Raw genomic sequence first — 18,308 nt, 5'->3', positions numbered from 1 at the left:
GCGCTTTGCATTCATTACTACATTCATTAAGACGAGAAATTGGAGCTTGGGCATTGTCTGTGTTAGATCTACACTTGATGACGTTATTTGTTACTAGGTCTTTGTAATTAAGTATTTAAGGGAATTGTGAAAGTTGTTGTGTGTAGAAAAGAAGTCGAGGTTTTAAATAAAATTTGGGACGAGATAATATATTACGCTTTTTTGTGTGTTTAATGGCTTACATACAAATGCTTGAGCATGCTTAATTATTGATCAAGAGACAATGTAGCAGTGAAAAATATGTATAACATAATACAATATTAGTTAGGATCAAATATAAATATAAAGATATTGTTATTACATAATTAGATTCAAATTAATATTAGTTATATACGATTTGCAAACACAATTTAAGTAGTATTTAACGGATTCAGTTTAATTGATTTGCACAATGTTTACAAATTTACATAGAATTGCAGTTTGGAGCCTCTAAATATTTAGCGTTTTGTAAATGAAAGTTTATTTGTATGATATTAATTGATATCAGGTATAAAGCAGCTCATAATCATGGACTGAAATAAGATATCATTTTGAAAGTAATTGGATACAATAAAATAACATTGATTTTCACTTCTGCCTTTTATTGCCTGTATAAAACTTGAACTTTTAGAAATGTATAATAAATTCGTCGTCTAAATTCGTCTGTAAGAGCTCTAAGATAGCTTAGAGTTCTTACAGACGAACGGCAGAGGCTACTTCACCGTCGCCACATTTTCACAACTTGCCGTTCGTCTGTTAGAACTCTTAAAGGCATTAAATATATGATGAAATACAGAAGATGACGTTCCAGAGAAAAAAGGTCTTTGCCACGCTGTAAAAAATGTTACCACACGCACAAAATTTATCCGTTTTAAAGCAGTTTTGGTAACGAAATGGATAACAATTTATTTGCGAAGTTCTCTCAACTACAATAGCATCTAATTTAGAACCGTATTCTTTTTGAGTTCTTTAACAAAAAATATGTATCACTGTATTGATATGAAGAAATATTGTTCTGTAACTCATGAAAATATTTGAAGAATTGTTGTTAGCTTATTTATATCGACTCCGTCTCGTCTCAAATATGAATTACCATTTAAATGGTAAACTTGAAGATCAAACAGCTATGCGTAGTTTTTCAGGTACCTACAGGTGTTATGAAAGTCTAGAATAAACCAATAGATTGATGATAGTGTAAAAATATAAATAAAAAAGTTATAAGGACAGCTTTTTGGATGTCTCTATTTATTTTTTATCGTTTCTTTTGTTAATTTAGGGCCGATTTTTCAATCCTTGGTTAAAATTTATCCGTCCAATAAAGTATTACACCAACATTTTAAAATGTCACCACTGTCATATACGGAATACATTTTTGAAATGGAAGTTTAATAATTACTTTATTCGATGAATAAGAAAAATCAGCCCTAAATTTAGTATACTAATCAACCGATAAGGGTTATTTTACAATTAAAGAAAATCTTAAATGTTTTACATTTCATTTTACTTTGTACGTAGAAAAACAAAAACAACAATGTTTTGTTTTGTCTTTTTATTGTTCCAATTATGATAAACGGTGTTCAGAAATGGCAAAAATTAATTCCTGAGGCTATCTTATTACGAAGTACAGATTAAAATCGATATTCAATCAAGCTTATGGGTGCTCATCTAAATTCGTGTTTTTTTAACAAATTCAGAAGATTCGAGTGCCACATTAATAACTTTTTAATCGGCTGAGATTTCTTCAACAAGCTTCAAATTACTTATTAAAATTTATCACTTGGTGATTTAAGGTAGCTTTTTTATTGAAGTGAAACTTCTTTATCGGGGTTGGAAAAAAATTAGTGTAACATTTTTTCGTTACGCGTGACATTTTTCCGTTACGCGCCATCTTTTTCTTACCACGCGTGATTCGACGTATTTCTGTAAAGTTGCATATAGTAAATTATTTTTTGAAAAATAAGGCCACAAAGAAGTTTAACTTCTTACGTGTGTACACTAGTACACGCACACATTTTTTTTGTCAAAGAAGAGAAAGCGTAGATGTGTCATAATTTTGTTGTTTGAAAAATTTAACTTGAACGAAACCAATCGTCTTAGCATATCAACTCGACTATGTTTGCATTTAGTTTTTAATTACCTACCCATAAATAAATAATTAAGTTTGTGGAAAACGTTTAAAAGTTACATAATAGTTTTTAATGGAACAATAATAGTAATAGAACCATTTAAATTTAATGTGCCTTACATTACAAAAATTTAATGTGCCTTACATTACAAAAATTTAATGTTCCTTACATTACGAACACATTTCAACATTAATAGGTTTTTTGCAAAGAGACTCCCCAACACTTTTCTAAAAATAAATTCAGCTCATATAACATCTCTATAACATCATCTATCTGTCAGTTCCGATAAAATCGGTAAGCCCTTTAGGGGATTAACCGGAATTCTCCAAATTGTTGTTTTGGCTTCTGTTTCTCCAATATAGATATTAGTTTCTCTCCAATAGCTATTTCTAGGATGTATCAATATATTACGATTACAACTTTATGATATGTATAGACTATAGATTACTAGCTTTCGACCCATTGCTTCGCTTGCCTTACAGCCGACATTTACTTTTCATATTATACTCACCCATCAAGATTTTTTTCTTGTAAAAATAGCCAGTATACTTTCCCTTTATTTAGACTCTCTGTTCTACATTTTATAACTGTTTGTAGTTATGGTGTGAAAGCGTCGGAGTCAGAAAGTTATTTCTCATTTATTTTTGCGGGGGAATGTATTCAAAAGTTTGTGTTAAAATTGTAATCAATGATTGCGTAGGGTAAACGCAGGTATTAACGACCCCTCTAAGGCAATTTCAAAATCAACCATATTTTTTAAGTATACTGGTTCTTCTAAACATTTATAATTTCATTTTATATGCTAGAGTTATGTATAAAAAATGTATTTATTGAAGCAAATACATTCTAATAAAGGATTATCTTGTAAAAAATAATTTACAATGTGACTTAGTCGATTGTTGCTATTACCGACCCATAAAAACGGCTGTGAAGCTATTAACGATTTTTATGCAGCTATTCCCGATCGTATGTGAGAGGAGGCCTTTTCCAGCAATGGAATGTATAGAAGCTAGTGATGATGATGATTACCGATCTTAATAAAATGAAATAAAAATGCAAAAATATTCGTTTTTTTTAATTGTAGTTATTTTTAATAAAACAAATGAGTACTTTTTAGTAATGAACTAAATAATTATAAACTTTTAAATTAATCGACATAATACTATTAATATATGTACATATATTAAATTAAGGATTTCAAACTCTAGGATATTTCGTTATGCTATTTGATTGATTGCTTCGGCGAGTTGTGTTTTACTGAATACTTTTCGCCGCTTTCGTGGCTCCATATTTCTGGAAAAAATATACCTAATTATATGTTTTATGTTAATTTAACCTAAAAACCTAAAAATATAATTTTTTTTAATTTTTTAAATTTAACCTAAAAATATAATTTTTAATAGGCACCTATTATGTCATAAAAGTAATAAAAATATTTTTGCACGCTCAATTACGAGCAGAATGTTTAAGGATCAATATTATCTGTATATACAAACATCTTTATTCTACATTCTGCAAATAAAGCAATTTGAATTTGAATTTGTAGATGAGAAACTAAACAATCTATATTCGATCGGTAATAGCTTCCTATAGTTGCTATTGCCGACCCACATGGGTCGGTATTAAAGTATGTAAGTATAAACCTAAATTGTATTACCGACCCATAAAAAAATGGTTATTTTAATTCATTTGACCATCAGACTATAAAATAGATTATAATTGATTAATGTCATACAAAATATGAACAAATGCATATTGTTTAAACAAAAAAAAAACAATGATTTACTTCTGTAACTATTCGATAGGGATCCTCGAAAATATCATAACTTTGTATAAATTGACAACGCTACAAGACACAGCACTAGACAAAAAAGTTTAGTCGCTAATAGATTTTTATGAAGACTCATAGCTTAGATTTAAACTGGTCCATAAAACCACTTGTGTTAGTGTGATATAATAACATAAAAGAAAATAAAACAAAAAGTTACGTTGCTGCCATTGCCGACTTACGGGTCGTTGATACCTGCCGCGGCTTAAACTGGTGAAGCTAACACCGTCCCATTTTAATTTTAAGTTTTATCGTTTCAAATTAATTTTTATTAATAAAATGTTGTAAGAAATGAAAAGTTGACACTTAAATGCATTGACATTTAGTAATATAAATTAAAGTATAGATGCCATTTGTTTGTAAATGTCTTAAAAAGATACTCACAGTACTTACCCGAAGGAACAACGGAACAGTACGACACGTCCTGCTTCCACGCTACCCCGCAGCAACTTACGCATTTTAACTCTTTTTTGCTCAGTTACTCACTCTAACGTTAAAGTATACGATGCTCAAGTAATACATTCGTGTATAACTTTGCCTACCTATAGCTAGAATAGTTCTGGAAACGTTTAAATTTCAAATTACTTTTATAGGTCGGTAATACCTTCAGATTTTCGATGGGTCGTTGATAGCTGCGTTTACCTTACTCACATCCGCAGCGATAAACCCACAGTTTCTGTTCATAAATCGTCACCGTATCCATATAGATTTTATCTAGCAATTGTTTACCAACGAGTGTAGTAAAATAATGAAAAAGCACCATCAAATTGTAACAGAGCCGTTTATCACACTAATTTATCGCTTATTCCAATGCAATATGGGCCAGTATTGCACGCAATTTTGAGATATTACGTGCTACTAGTAATGGATGTAGTGTAGCAGATATGGAGCTATAAATTCGTATTACGTGGCAATAAGTTGTGTTGACGGCTCTGCAATAAACAGACGCTGTGACGTCATTGTGTATGAAAGTTTTGAATGTTTTGTGGGTAGGTACGTTAGCTAATATTGCATGAAAGATAGTGCTAGAAATTTGACTGTATTTGCAGCAAAATAGATGACTGCAAGAAATAAGAATTGATGCATTTTTGTGTATCTATTTTCGCGCATTTCCCTTTTTAGGTTCATTTATAACTGAAATAAATAAATAAATGTCAAAAGGGAGGTTATTCAAACGGTTCGTTTTCAGTTTTGATGCGTTCTATAATAGCGAAGTTATGTTAAAATAAAAGTTTTGCACACACACACACACACACGCACACCAACACGGAACACGTTTAATAACAAAATGTATTAAATAATTAATATTCCACAGTTTAATTCTAGAATGTCTAAAATCTAAATGCGTTTTAATTGTACGTTCCTGTTAGAATACAAAAGCGTGGTCCCTTATGATTCTAATATAAATTAAATGTCCGTTCGGGTATAGGTTGAGGATTACTGCAAAGGCTCTGCACTACAGCTAGGGTCAACATTTCGAGCGTGGGTCTGATAGATAGCACGCTTCGATGCACTAAATATTACATTGCATTATGGGCCCTCTACACAATGTGCAGCGTTGGGCGAGCTGAGGCAATCACGATAGTGTGTTGTATGTTTATTCATAATCGCCGTAATAGCGGTAAACATCGACGATCATTTGTTGGCCCAGCGCCGCCCATTGTGTAGATGCATTTTATATGTTTATAGTATTTTTGCAAGCCCCTTGTTAAATATTTTTGGATATTTCTCTTTATATTTTCAAAAAGTTATTATTGTCATTTTACTCATTAGGTATTTAAGTACCAACTTTCGATATCAGTTTAATTTTTTTTTTATATCTGTAATAGTGACGAAATTGTCGCCTGTGCACACTAATTAACGATTACACCCGGTACAGGTACCCGGTAGGTATTTATTTTACCTATTGTTAGCACAATGTGTATGTATAAAAATATATATCATAAAATATTATCATAACAATACGATTGTTAATTTCACAACTTTGCGTCATGTCAGGATGGCCGAGCGGTCTAAGGCGCCAGACTCAAGGTTCCCTTACTGAGCTATGCTCAGTGTGAGTTGTTCTGGTCCTCTCTGAGGGCGTGGGTTCGAATCCCACTTCTGACAAAAGTTTTTGTATTTATTTTTCATTTTTTTTTTCGTGTGTTAGTTTGATATTTCTCATATGCTCATGGTTTTTATTCTGATATCAATATTTTTTTTTTAATAATGGCGATAAAAACTATTCCGTAAAATATTTGAACTTCAAATAAGAATTTCTTGCATAATAGCAACCAATTTGAACTGTTCTTATTTTGTAAAAAATATTCTTTTGTTATACTTTCCGCATTGGAAACACCAAAATAACGTCTTCGGAGAGTTTATTACGAATCTTTTGTTTATTGTTTGCATTTTATTGCAATATGGATTGTTCGAAACTGGGTCACGATATTTTATAGTACGTAATAAGCCATTGAAATGTATGCGAAGTTCTAAATTCAAATAAGTTCGAAATTTAAAAACATTTTCAAATCACAATAGGCACGTTATATTATTATCTAATAAAAATTTATTGATTTTTATCCACCCAATATTGGATATTTAGAATTCCGGCTATAACATTGAAATAGTACATATTATGTAAAATGATCTCTTATCATTAGATTCACAATCCATCCTTTGCAACTTTGGTTAAAATTTGAATAAAATTAAAATACGTATTTTTTGGTTCAGCTATAAATCCAAACTGTAAAATCTAAATAATAAATTGGTGACGTCATAGATTGACGTTTGTTTTTCACACAAATTTACATGCTCTGTTGACGTATGTCAAAATTCGAAAGAAAAATGGAATTTCATTGTGTTACATACGCCTGAATGTATTTGATATTTTGAACTAAGCTCATTGATATTTAGGTTTCTCTAGTATCAAATGAGCTGGGCTAAAGCAGAATAACCTATGTTATTTTTTATTTGTGCGCTTACCCTAGGGTCGCATTGAATAACATTTTTTCGATTCGAATCGTATGAAACAAGCCATTTGATTTGTTTCCGTTCCAGTTCAATGAGCAATCTGAATACAAAATAAATAACAGAGAGAATAGACATACAAGTCTTATTAACTCGAGTTATTTTTAACTACCTAACGAAAATTTTATTGGAGTGTTTAAGTTAATTTGTGATACAACCGAAAATTCTCTCCTCTATTCTTGTTTAAAAAATTACATAAAATAAAAAACGTGCAGCATCGACTTGAATTTTATACATTATAAAACGTATATCTATCTACAACTTTTAAGATGATATTTTTTGAACATAGGTACAATGTATTTTCGGTTTGGCATCCCAACATTATTTCATAGAATTATTCACTACTGCAGTTGCACACATTTTCCATTCTTATTTTGATTACCCAAATTTGGACGTGCACAAGCAAATAATGCATATCATTACGTCGCTCGTTCCTTACTTAGTTGAGTACGTGTTGAATATAACGTTAATGTAGAATGAATCAAGCATTGTTACTGTTCCAAGAGATTTTAAAATTCTGATTATGCTGCATTTACACGCTCGTGCGAATAGCGAGACGAATAAGGAACACGCATAAGTAAACAGTGCTCTCATTTAGCATTGCGTTTATATTTGCCTTGCGTTATCGTGTTAATAAGAATGGGAGAAATATGCTTTTTTCGAATGAATAGTTTAACTATAAGATGTTAGTACTTCACTCGATAAGAACAATCTGGAAAACGCTCTAAAGTTAAAGCCTTGAATGGATTATGGATTGTTTAATAATAAATTAAATTTTATCTAGACATATAATTACGGCTCAAGTGACGACAGCGAACAGGGGTTCGCGTTAAAAATTCTTTATTGACATAATTACATAGGTCAAAAGAATGAATCCTTTGGCTTCCGAACTAGTTTTAAACTGTGTCTCAGGCGTTGACACGAATGTTTCGTTCAGATACCATGCGAATGCCGAACACGAATGTGTAAATGCGCTATTATAGTGGGCACGCTCGAGTAGTTTGTTAGTGTTTATTTTAAAATAACGTGTTCATTCTTTGTAAGTATTTTTTAGTATTGTACGTAGAATTTGGGAAACCTCTGAATAAGGAGTAGAGATTTATTTTTCTTTTTAGTACTTAGGTACCCGTTTGGTCATCTGTTACTTCGTTCATACATTTGATCACATATATATTTTTATTGAAGCGAAAAATGCATTGACATTGATTGACATCAAAAACTGTTGTCATCGCAATTACTATTTAATACTTTTTATTGCAATTAAAACTTCAAAACATTTGTGATAAGAATGCAATTGTATCTTTTATCATCTAGTTACTGTTAATAATATTAACAAATCATCGGTCCGGACTGTCCTGCATCCAAAATGGAATATAATATATTCTTAAATGTTTAATTTAAATGATAAAAGATTTACAGTAGAAACATATTTTAAGCAACAATCTAAAAATCCATACTAATATTATAAATGCGAAAGTAACTCTGTCTGTCTGTCTGTTACTCAATCACGCCTAAACTACTGAACCAATTTGCATGAAATTTGGTATGGAGATATTTTGATACCTGAGAAAGGACAAAGGCTACCTTTTATTGCGAAATATGTACCACGGGCGAAGCCGGGACCTTTACTATAAAATACATTTTCAATTTCTTACTTTTTTCAAAATTTCAAACAAATTTGCCGCCATAAATCAATTAAAAAGTTTATAATGAAAGCGCTATTGCATGAATGTATTGCAAACAATGGATCTCGGAAACGCGTTCAGTATGCGGTCATCTGGTATTTGGGAACTATTTAAGGAAAACAGTTGAAGTTTGCACGAAATATCTACATCGTGATGTAGGATAGTCCCGGTTATCTGCTAGGTAAGGGTAGGTTACCACAATTCAGAATAATTTGAAAGAAAAGTTCGATCATGAAAAATTATTTACATATTTTACGCCTACAAGGAAAAAAAATGATAGAAGTTTCAACATTCTTCCAACATTAATACCAACTTAAACATGAAACAATTGCCGGACGAAGTGACAAATCTCTGAATTTAATAAAAAAAAAAACAGAATTGATTATTTATCGCTATATTCAGCGTTTGTAGCTCGCTATCCGCCTTTTTATAGTAGACTAGATTTCGGCCCGCGGCTTCGCCCGCGTTTTCAAAGGTAAACCCGCATAGTTCCCGTTCCCGTGGGATTCCCGGGATAAAACCTATCCTATGTGTTAATCCAAGTTACCCTCTATATGTGTGCAAATATACCCTCAATATGAGTGTAAATTTCATTGTAATCGGGTCAGTAGTATTTGCGTGAAAGAATAACAAACACACACACACATCCTCACAAATCGCATTTATAATATTAGTAGGATCTGTATAGAGATTGGTTATAAGAAAACGTTCAAAATCAAGCACGTCTTCGAGTATCGAATTCGATCCTTCAAGAACTAATTAATTGAAAACAAGAAACCGCGGGATCGAGATCCATCTTCCACACAAAAACCTTCCAACAAATAGTTCCAGTAACCATCGCAGACAATCGTAGATGTTGAAGGAATTAATTGTAAAACAAACTGCAACTCGATGGAGTTTATAAATCAGAATTGAAGGAGATTCCAGTTTAATTAACTGTTGTGCGTGATTTTGTGGTTCTTGGCATTGGTTGGAAATTCTATCTTGCAATTGTGTAGAAATCTATTGATGAATGTTCCATGATGCTTCGTAGAACCTTGTAATCTGTACTGGATATGTTTTAAGCTATTGCATAGCTTCTATTGCGGGCCTTGATCGCGGGGACCGAATCCAGAAATTGCGTAACGAAAAACCTCACGCTCCCCACTCCGACAGGCACGGAGGTGTGGCTTGAAGGCATGCTATGCAATAGCTTTACCGCGGCAGTCCCCGAGTGCCACACGTATTTTTTTCTTCTAGAATGAAATAGCTGATGGTAAATTTTGAATTTCTAAATGTAATGTTAGTAACGTAGGTTACTAACATTACATAGGGTAACCAGCGTAATATAGTTAAGTATTATGTAACTGTGTATTATGTAAAGTGCAGTGGTGGCTCAGTGGTGAGACCTCGGACTTCGAATCGATAAGTCCGGGGTTCGAGACCAGGCGAGCGCGCAGGAATTAAATTGATTTTTCAATTTATCTGCGCATGTTGTAACATCACCACTGCTCGAACGGTGAAGGAAAACATCGTGAGGAAACCGACATGTCGAAGAATTAAAAAGTTCGACGACATGTGTCATCCGCCAACACGCACTTGGCCAGCGCGGTGGATTATGGCCTGTACCCTCATAGGAGGCCCGTGTCCCAGCAGTGGGAACGTATATGGGCTGATGATGATGATGATGATGATGATGATTATGTAACTATGATAATGTATACGTTGGTATAAAAACCGGTAGAGCGGTATCCTTCAAAGTTATAGGAAACATTGTAGGTGATAGAAAAATATCGTAGCATGATAACACATCTTGTGAACTATGGAAGCTTTGTCTGAATTAAAACCTACCTACTTCTCTTGCAATCATTAATCATTACTTGTTTATCATCACTATCACTACATAATATAAAATAAAGTCGCTTTCTCTGTCCCTATGTTCTTTTGTATGCTTAAATCTTTAAAACTGCGCAACGGATTTTGATGCGGTTTTTTTAATAGATATATATAGTGAATCAAGAGGAAGGTTTTAGTATATAATTTATTAGGTTTAAGACAAAGCGGGCGAAGCCGTGGGCGGTAAGCTAGTATCTAATAAGTAGCTATGTTATGGAAAATCCCAAACTAAAATATTAACACCAATTATAGCACTCAGCAAAGAGTTTGTAACTAAACGAAGTCATTAAAGTCTTCAATGGGAACTCGAAGTTTGCAAGTAAATTAATAAAACATGTCGAAATAAGTGTGTTTCCAACTTTGCTGTTTATGAATTCAGTGGGAGGGGTTAGTTGCACTTGACGGTATACCAACGCTAGAGCTGCAGTTTTAACACGCTTATGTATATTAGCTTTACATGTATGTTGGTTTGTAACCGACTTATTTTAGGTCGATTTTCACACATTTTTAATGTACAGATTTAACTCAAATTTTAACTTATCAAGGATCGATGAAAAAAATGATTTTATCTTATTAGGTACCTTTTTTCTTAGTTACTTTTTTAAGAATACATATTTAGTAAGATTCTGACGGTGTGATCACCGCTTTAGCTGTCGGAAGTCAGCTAATACCCATAATCGAATAAATGTAAACGGCTAACATAAAATATAAGTCACAATAATATACAAAATTATATTTGAATTTTCGGATTATGAAATAACACAGAATATGTATTTCATAACTCTATTTACATTTTGTGGTTTATCGAAAGCATATTAAAACCCTTGGATAAACCTATAAACCTAAGGATTTTACTCAATAAGGATGTTCTAAACGGCTTCAAATCTTATAACATTAATTTAAGATGAAATTTGTTTAAACTAAGTATACACGGCGTCCTAATTAATAACTACAAGTATCAAACAGGCTGAAATAGGCTTCAACTACAAGTACCAAGACTAATTACTCAATATAACACGGTTTGTACGAAGCATCTTAAATAAATAAATATTTTATCAGAAGATTGACGTTGATTTAGGTTCTCTCTTATAAGGGGCAACCGTGGTTTCAATAAGTTAGTTTGTGAATATTAAGAATCGAACCTTTTTTGCATTGGGAAGTCCCTAAAATAGCATTGACGTGTCACTGCTATGGAAAAATGGAATATATTTGAAAGGAATAAGGTTCAAATTTGTTTGATTGGCAGCTACGTGTCAAAGAAAAATGGAATATATGTCAAAGTTATAAGGTTCAAATTTGTTTGGTTCGTGTGCTTTCTTATGTGGCTACGTAATGTCTACATAAAGTGAGTTACTTATTTTCGTAGTTGAGTAATCGCTCTAGCCCTTACCGAAAGGTTCACGGAAAACCATAAAAAGCGAATACAATTTGGGTGACTTGAATGCCCTTTCTTAAAGAATAATATATGCCTAAGTCTTCAAGAAATATTACTAACAAATATTTTAGAGGAAAGATTTGATTATCTACGAATTAACTATAAACTGCTTGACTGATTTGGCAATAAAATAGCACCTATTAAAATATCTCGTCTCTACAAGAATTTATATCCCGAATTCATTATAAGATATAGGTTTGATAACGGTAAATTACTTTACCAGATAAAAATTAAACATATATATACTTAAAACACTCTCAATAAAAAATATCATTTAACTATAAGCTTCTTTAATTCTACAAACACAGAGCTTAAATACAGTAGAGCAGAAAACACGGTTCGCTCAGAAATGTTCGTTTTTCTAATCTCCCGAAGATATTATGATGAGACCGTCACGATATTGGCGGCCATATTGGATATTTGCGTATGCACCCTGCACCGGTATTACTAGCTACATAGTATAAAGATAAAAGTAAGTTATCGTCGAACAAAGGTATACATCGCGCCGTTTGCATGTACGCGGATCATGTACGTACGCAAGCTTGACGCACGCACACAACGCCGCTCGGTTCCTTCTCATAGACTGGTCTCGCGAGGGCCGTGCCATTGCTGTGAGCGGTTGGTGTTTGTTTATACAATTATTTAAAATATATCAATGTGGCAAGTGACAACCCTGCGCCTCGTGAGTTAAGGTACCGTGCGCTCTTAAACGCCAGGAGTTGGCCTACTTCTCTCTTTATACTATGACCGGTATTACCAGCTATTTGCTTCTCTCTGTTTATTCACGGATTTCCTTGAAATGAAACCGAGTTGCGAATAACCGTTTCGAGTGAATTGAGGATTAAGATTGACCGTCTATATAAAAATGATTTTGGGCTGGCTAACATCGGGTTTTGTGGGATCGGTTTTCTATCAATTTCTTTGTGGATAATTTCCCTTTGAATTAGATCGTTATATGGAAAGGCTGAATATGATGTGCTGGTTGGTTTTACAGTAGATAAATTTGTTTTCGTAAAATATTGGAGGTTTTTTAATCGTATTGCTTATTTTAATTTTAGCCCATCGTATAGATGATATAATTACTAGAAAAATATGTAACAAGTATTGAAACTAATAATATGACTGTTACTTTTGGTAATTAAGTAAATTCGTATTCACTTATCTATATTTTGTATAAATTGACAAGATACTTCACTAACGATATGAAATAGAGCATTTCTGCAAGTCACGTGAATTTATGTGTTGTGAGGATTTGAAGAATGAAAATGGATGGCCAAGTGGCATGAGATTGGTATTTAAGCTCGTTTTTAATATAAATGATTTGATATTATGTTTAGATGGCTATAAGTATTATGAATGAGAGATTAATCTGAGATTTTTTAACTGCTGAATAGTTTTGAATTGATACCTATAAACTTATTGTGTAGGTAATAATGGAAACATGATTCAATAGGGGCAGGGAAATTGTATTTGAATGACAAGTCACTTCACCTTCACCTGAATTAAAATTTTCAGATAATTATATTGTATTAAGATTAATTAAGTATATTATTAAGTACTAGGTTTCCGCCCGCGGCTTCGCCCGCGCAGTCAAAGAAAAACCCGCATAGCTCCCGTTCCCGTGCGATTTCCGGGATTGCGTCATTTTCCCGGAATAAAAAGTAGCCTATTTCATGAAAATTGGTTCAGTAGTTTAGGCGTGATTGAGTAACAGACAGATAGACAGAGTTACTTTCGCATTTATAATATTAAGTATGGATTTACTAATTACCTACATAATTATTTATTCCATATACATAAAATATCTGCGTTGTGAAAGTAATTAACATGAACTACGATTACAAAAATAAAACAATTCACCAATCATGTACCTTGTTTAGTCAAGTGTTAATATTAGAAAGATTATTGAATCAGATGTACAAAGTTGTTGTTTTTATTGTTTACTAGCGGTCCGCCCCGGCTTCGCCTGAGGTACATATTTCGCAATAAAAGGTAGCCTATGTCCTTTCTCGGGTATCAAAATATCTCCATAGCAAATTTCATGCAAATTGGTTCAGTAGTTTAGGCGTGATTGAGTAACAGACAGACAGACAGAGTTGCTTTCACATTTATAATATTAGTATGGATTTCAAACTCTTCAACCTGATGGACAAAATCAAATGTTTATCTATACTATAATAAAAATGAATTGCCAAATGTGTGGTTACGGCTCTACCGATTCTACTTCTTTTTATATGGATTTCCTGAAAATTATATGGAGAAAAAACACAAAAAATGGCAATAGATAACCAACGTCTGAACAGTCAAAAAATTAATTCATTTTTAAGATTTAACTACGCTTAAGTCAATTAGTCTTAACTTTTCCCCGCAGCTCCCAGAAATTTATATTTTATCAAATATCACATTCAAACTTACACTATACATATACACTATGAATAAAATAAAACAAAGAGCTTCGTGTGAAACAGTCGAGGTTACACGCAGTTTGAGAGAAAAGAATTATTTCACTGCGATTCGTTGAATGGACGCACCGGGGGCGTTTGTTAAAAATATTCTGTGGAAATACTGCTTTTTTGTTCATTTTTATTTTCATGTGACATAACTGTGAATCTTATTAAGATTTCGCGTTTAATGTTGTTTGGAAGTTTGGATTGGGTGAAAGGGGGCTTGAGAAAACGTGTTTTTGAAGTTTCGAAAAATATATATACCCACATAAGTAAAATAATACTTAGGTATTGAATTATTATAAAATTATTTATTATGTTTCGAGGTAAATTGTTCAAATTTGTACTAAATACTGTAAGATTTAAACACCGAATAAACGCCTTTATATAATTCTGTAGTTGAGATGTTGCGAATTTTTTTATTGTGTTACATTTGAAATAAATATATTGCCATTTGTTTAATTACAAGCACTTTAATATTTTTCAATAATACTTACCCTGTTTTGCACTATTTCTAGACAATTAATACAAATCAGTTTACTTACCTGTGTTTTTTTTTCTTATTATAAAGTCACTTTCTCCCTTCATTTCTTATTATAAAGTCGAAAATATTATACTGTTTCTCCATATAATATACAGGAACATCCAGTCAAGTCGCATTAGACTGAACAAAGCCCACTTCCAAACATAAATCAAAAACTTCACAAATGACACGCCAAGACAGGTATCAGAATTTATTTTTGTAGGGAGACCATGTCTTTGTCGCATTTTTTTTGCAAAATATTTACCTACCTATTTAATGAATAAAGCAATATCTGTTACTAAGTTCATAAGATCTGATTTAATTAAATGTAATATAGAAATTGACTAGCAAAATGACGAATGTAACTGCATAAATATGAATAGAGCTTTATAAATTACTATCAAGCAATCGTCTTTCAAACAGCTTTGTGATGATGAAATGTCTCAATTCATTATAGTATTCTTTTTATTTATAAACTTAAATATGAAGATTATAAGCTGTACATATCTAATAACTGCTGCACAACAACCACATAAAAATCCTCTAAAATCAAACACCAAAAACAATGATCCCTCAAATGATATGCTATGTATTACAAGAACAACCCACAGTTAATTTAAACTAAGGCAATTAAGTTGCGGTCTCCAGACCACGAAATGATTGGTCACCGTCTGTGGGCCTAGTTATTTAGTTAACTTTTCACTTGCAACTTGTAAATGTATGTAAATACGTTAGATTTATTGTTTCGATAGTCCCAAGTAGTGTGTGTATATTTTGATAAAAGAGGTGTTTTGGTTTGTAAAAGAGGGGAAGTAAATTGTTTTGTAGGTAACTTTGCTTTTTTAATAGTGCTTCTCACTCATATTATAAACGAAAGAGAAGGAATTGAATGACATGAAATACGGGGCAAGCGAAATTACAGATAAGTTGTCAATTGATAGTCAAGATGAAGTATTTTTATTGAAAAGTTCAATGCATTTAAACAACGACTTATTCATTATGTAGACGTACACTATTTATCTCGCGTTTAAAATAATTTATAGCAGGTTAAATTGCCCATCCATTTTTTTTAATTTCATTCGTAGTTAGTCTTTAATTTTTTATTCAAGTTTAAAATTGATTCAATTGCGCATTATATATCACGAAAGCATCAAAATAACAATTATCAGAGACGAAAGTTATATCACAGATTGTTTCACCGTTCACCACAACTGTATTGCCATGTTTCGCAGTCAGTACGGTGACATAGTCAAAGGCTGTAACTGTATTCGATTAATTAGTGCATAATCAAGTGACGTCAGGCGAAGGCTAACTACCGAATATTCAGCTCTGATTGTCTGTTATTGATTCGTGAGCTTTTGATATGGTTACGGTTTCAATTAAATTTGCACGCATTTCTATTTCATTTTATGGAGGTATACGGTTTGTGGCAGATTTGGAATTAGAGATAATATTATTGCAATGATATTGGGTGCACTAATCCTTATTTGTGCTACTGAAAACTATTAATACGTATTTTGTATTACGTATTTTTTTAATAATTGAGGTTTTATTTTGAAAGGCAATAATCATCAGGAAAATTAAATTGTTATAGGTTGATGCAATAGTATAAAAGGTACTTATTAAAAATTGTAACTAACAAAGATTGAAAGTCGTCTACAGCACGCTTCGCTTGCTCGTTTCACGCGCTCAATTCCGGTATTTTGAAACTAATCTATGAAATTTCTCATTGAACTTGTCTCTCTCGTAGAGTGATGTTATCAAATTGCAAACTCTACAGCTGATATATTTCTTTAGTGTTCATTTTAATTTGAAAATTAGATATAAAAAATTTGTGCTCGGATCCTTAATTAATCACACCAAAATGAACAGTGACATCAATCAATACAAGACAACCTGTGACGAAGCTCATTTCGCAGTAAACAATTCAAAGCCGAGTGAACGCAATTACGTGAACTCGTATCCTGCATTTGTAATGCTTGTGTCTTAATTAAGCATCAGCTGCATGCGACATCTTGAGAACGGATGGGATTTGTCGTGATTTGGGAGATAGGTTAACTAATAAGGAAAAGTATTACGTTTGGAATTGGGTATTGCTTATTTATCAATTGAATCAAAAACTACACCGATTTGAGTGGTTTTATTATTGAAAATCATATCTATATCAACTATAGTAGAGCCATTTTAATAGGCAACATTTGACAGTTCAACAAAATTCAACAACGTAACCTAGTAACGACGACATAGAATAACATGATATTTCGTTTTGTTAGAACTGCACATTTGCTTAACTTTTTTCAATAACGATTACATATTTTTAATAATAATGACCGATACAAGTAATTTTAAGATTTCATTTTACTGATAAACCATCCTAAACATAATAAACAATTTCTGAATTGAAGAACTGACGTCGCTACAATTTTGTGTCAATAAACCTTTTTTCTTTTTAAATACTAGAGACGTTACTCTAAAAATCGAAATCTGACATCTAGAATCGAATGCATTGATTACTTGTGAATAAAAATCATCATAAATTAATAAATTCGATTGACAAATGTTTCAAATCCGTATCGATGTTTTTAAGCAGGTTACCTCTCTTCGAAGATAAAATTGATAGACGTCAAATGTTGCCTATTAAATTGGCTCGACTATAAGAATCCAAATCTTAATTGCGTAACATATAGCTTACATTTTCTTTTAGAATAGCAGCAACTTTAGGTTTTTCCGTCATACCTACCACTAAAGTTTGTTGGCATATTTAAAGAAGAACCCGCAATCAAGCTCGGATGGAAATAAAAAAAAAGACCCTATATATTAAATAAATAAATAGTATGTAAAAAACAAATAAAATCTTTTATAGCGCCTAATATTAAAAAAATATTTTGGCTGTTAATCCCTGGCTTCTCACAATGTTATAAATAATGGTAATTCGCTTAAATATTCGGTAAAAGATTTATTCTACTCTGAAAAATGAACTCTATCTCCTTGAAATAGGGTGGAACGAGATTTTCATTGATCTCACTATTTCTCGTGTCTCATTAGAGGCAATTAATTTGCAAGACGCGGGATGTAATCAAAGTGAGGATATCAAGTGTCGTATTACGGTGCATTAAGGTCGATAATTCGACAGATAGTTAGGCGTAAATTCTAACGAGATCGGTGTTGATGCTTTGCACTTAACTGGTGGTATTTTAACAAGTATGTCAATATTTAGGTGGACAGTCATAGAGTACGTTTATGATTTGATAGGGTTATACTCAAACTGAAACATTTTAAACTCAAGCATTTATTTATACAGTAAGACTTCTTTTAGAAGCACTTTTGAATCGTCACAACATAGATTTACCATCGGAAAGAAT

General features: G+C 32.3%; 1 protein-coding gene and 1 non-coding gene across 3 annotated transcripts in view; both read left to right on the top strand.

Annotated features, from left to right (window-relative positions):
• The window catches only part of LOC123706009 (RNA pseudouridylate synthase domain-containing protein 2-like), a 341,844-nt gene that overhangs the window by 77,755 nt on the left and 245,781 nt on the right, over nucleotides 1-18,308 (top strand). The window lies entirely within an intron of this gene.
• Nucleotides 5,966-6,081, top strand: Trnal-caa. The gene is made up of 2 exons: nucleotides 5,966-6,003; nucleotides 6,037-6,081. It is a non-coding gene; the product is annotated as a tRNA-Leu (tRNA).

Source organism: Colias croceus, chromosome 3 (genome assembly GCF_905220415.1).
Source record: "Colias croceus chromosome 3, ilColCroc2.1".
Taxonomy (NCBI): domain Eukaryota; kingdom Metazoa; phylum Arthropoda; class Insecta; order Lepidoptera; family Pieridae; genus Colias; species Colias croceus.
Note: the sequence above shows the minus strand (reverse complement) of the source record. Positions and strands in the feature narration are given on the sequence as shown.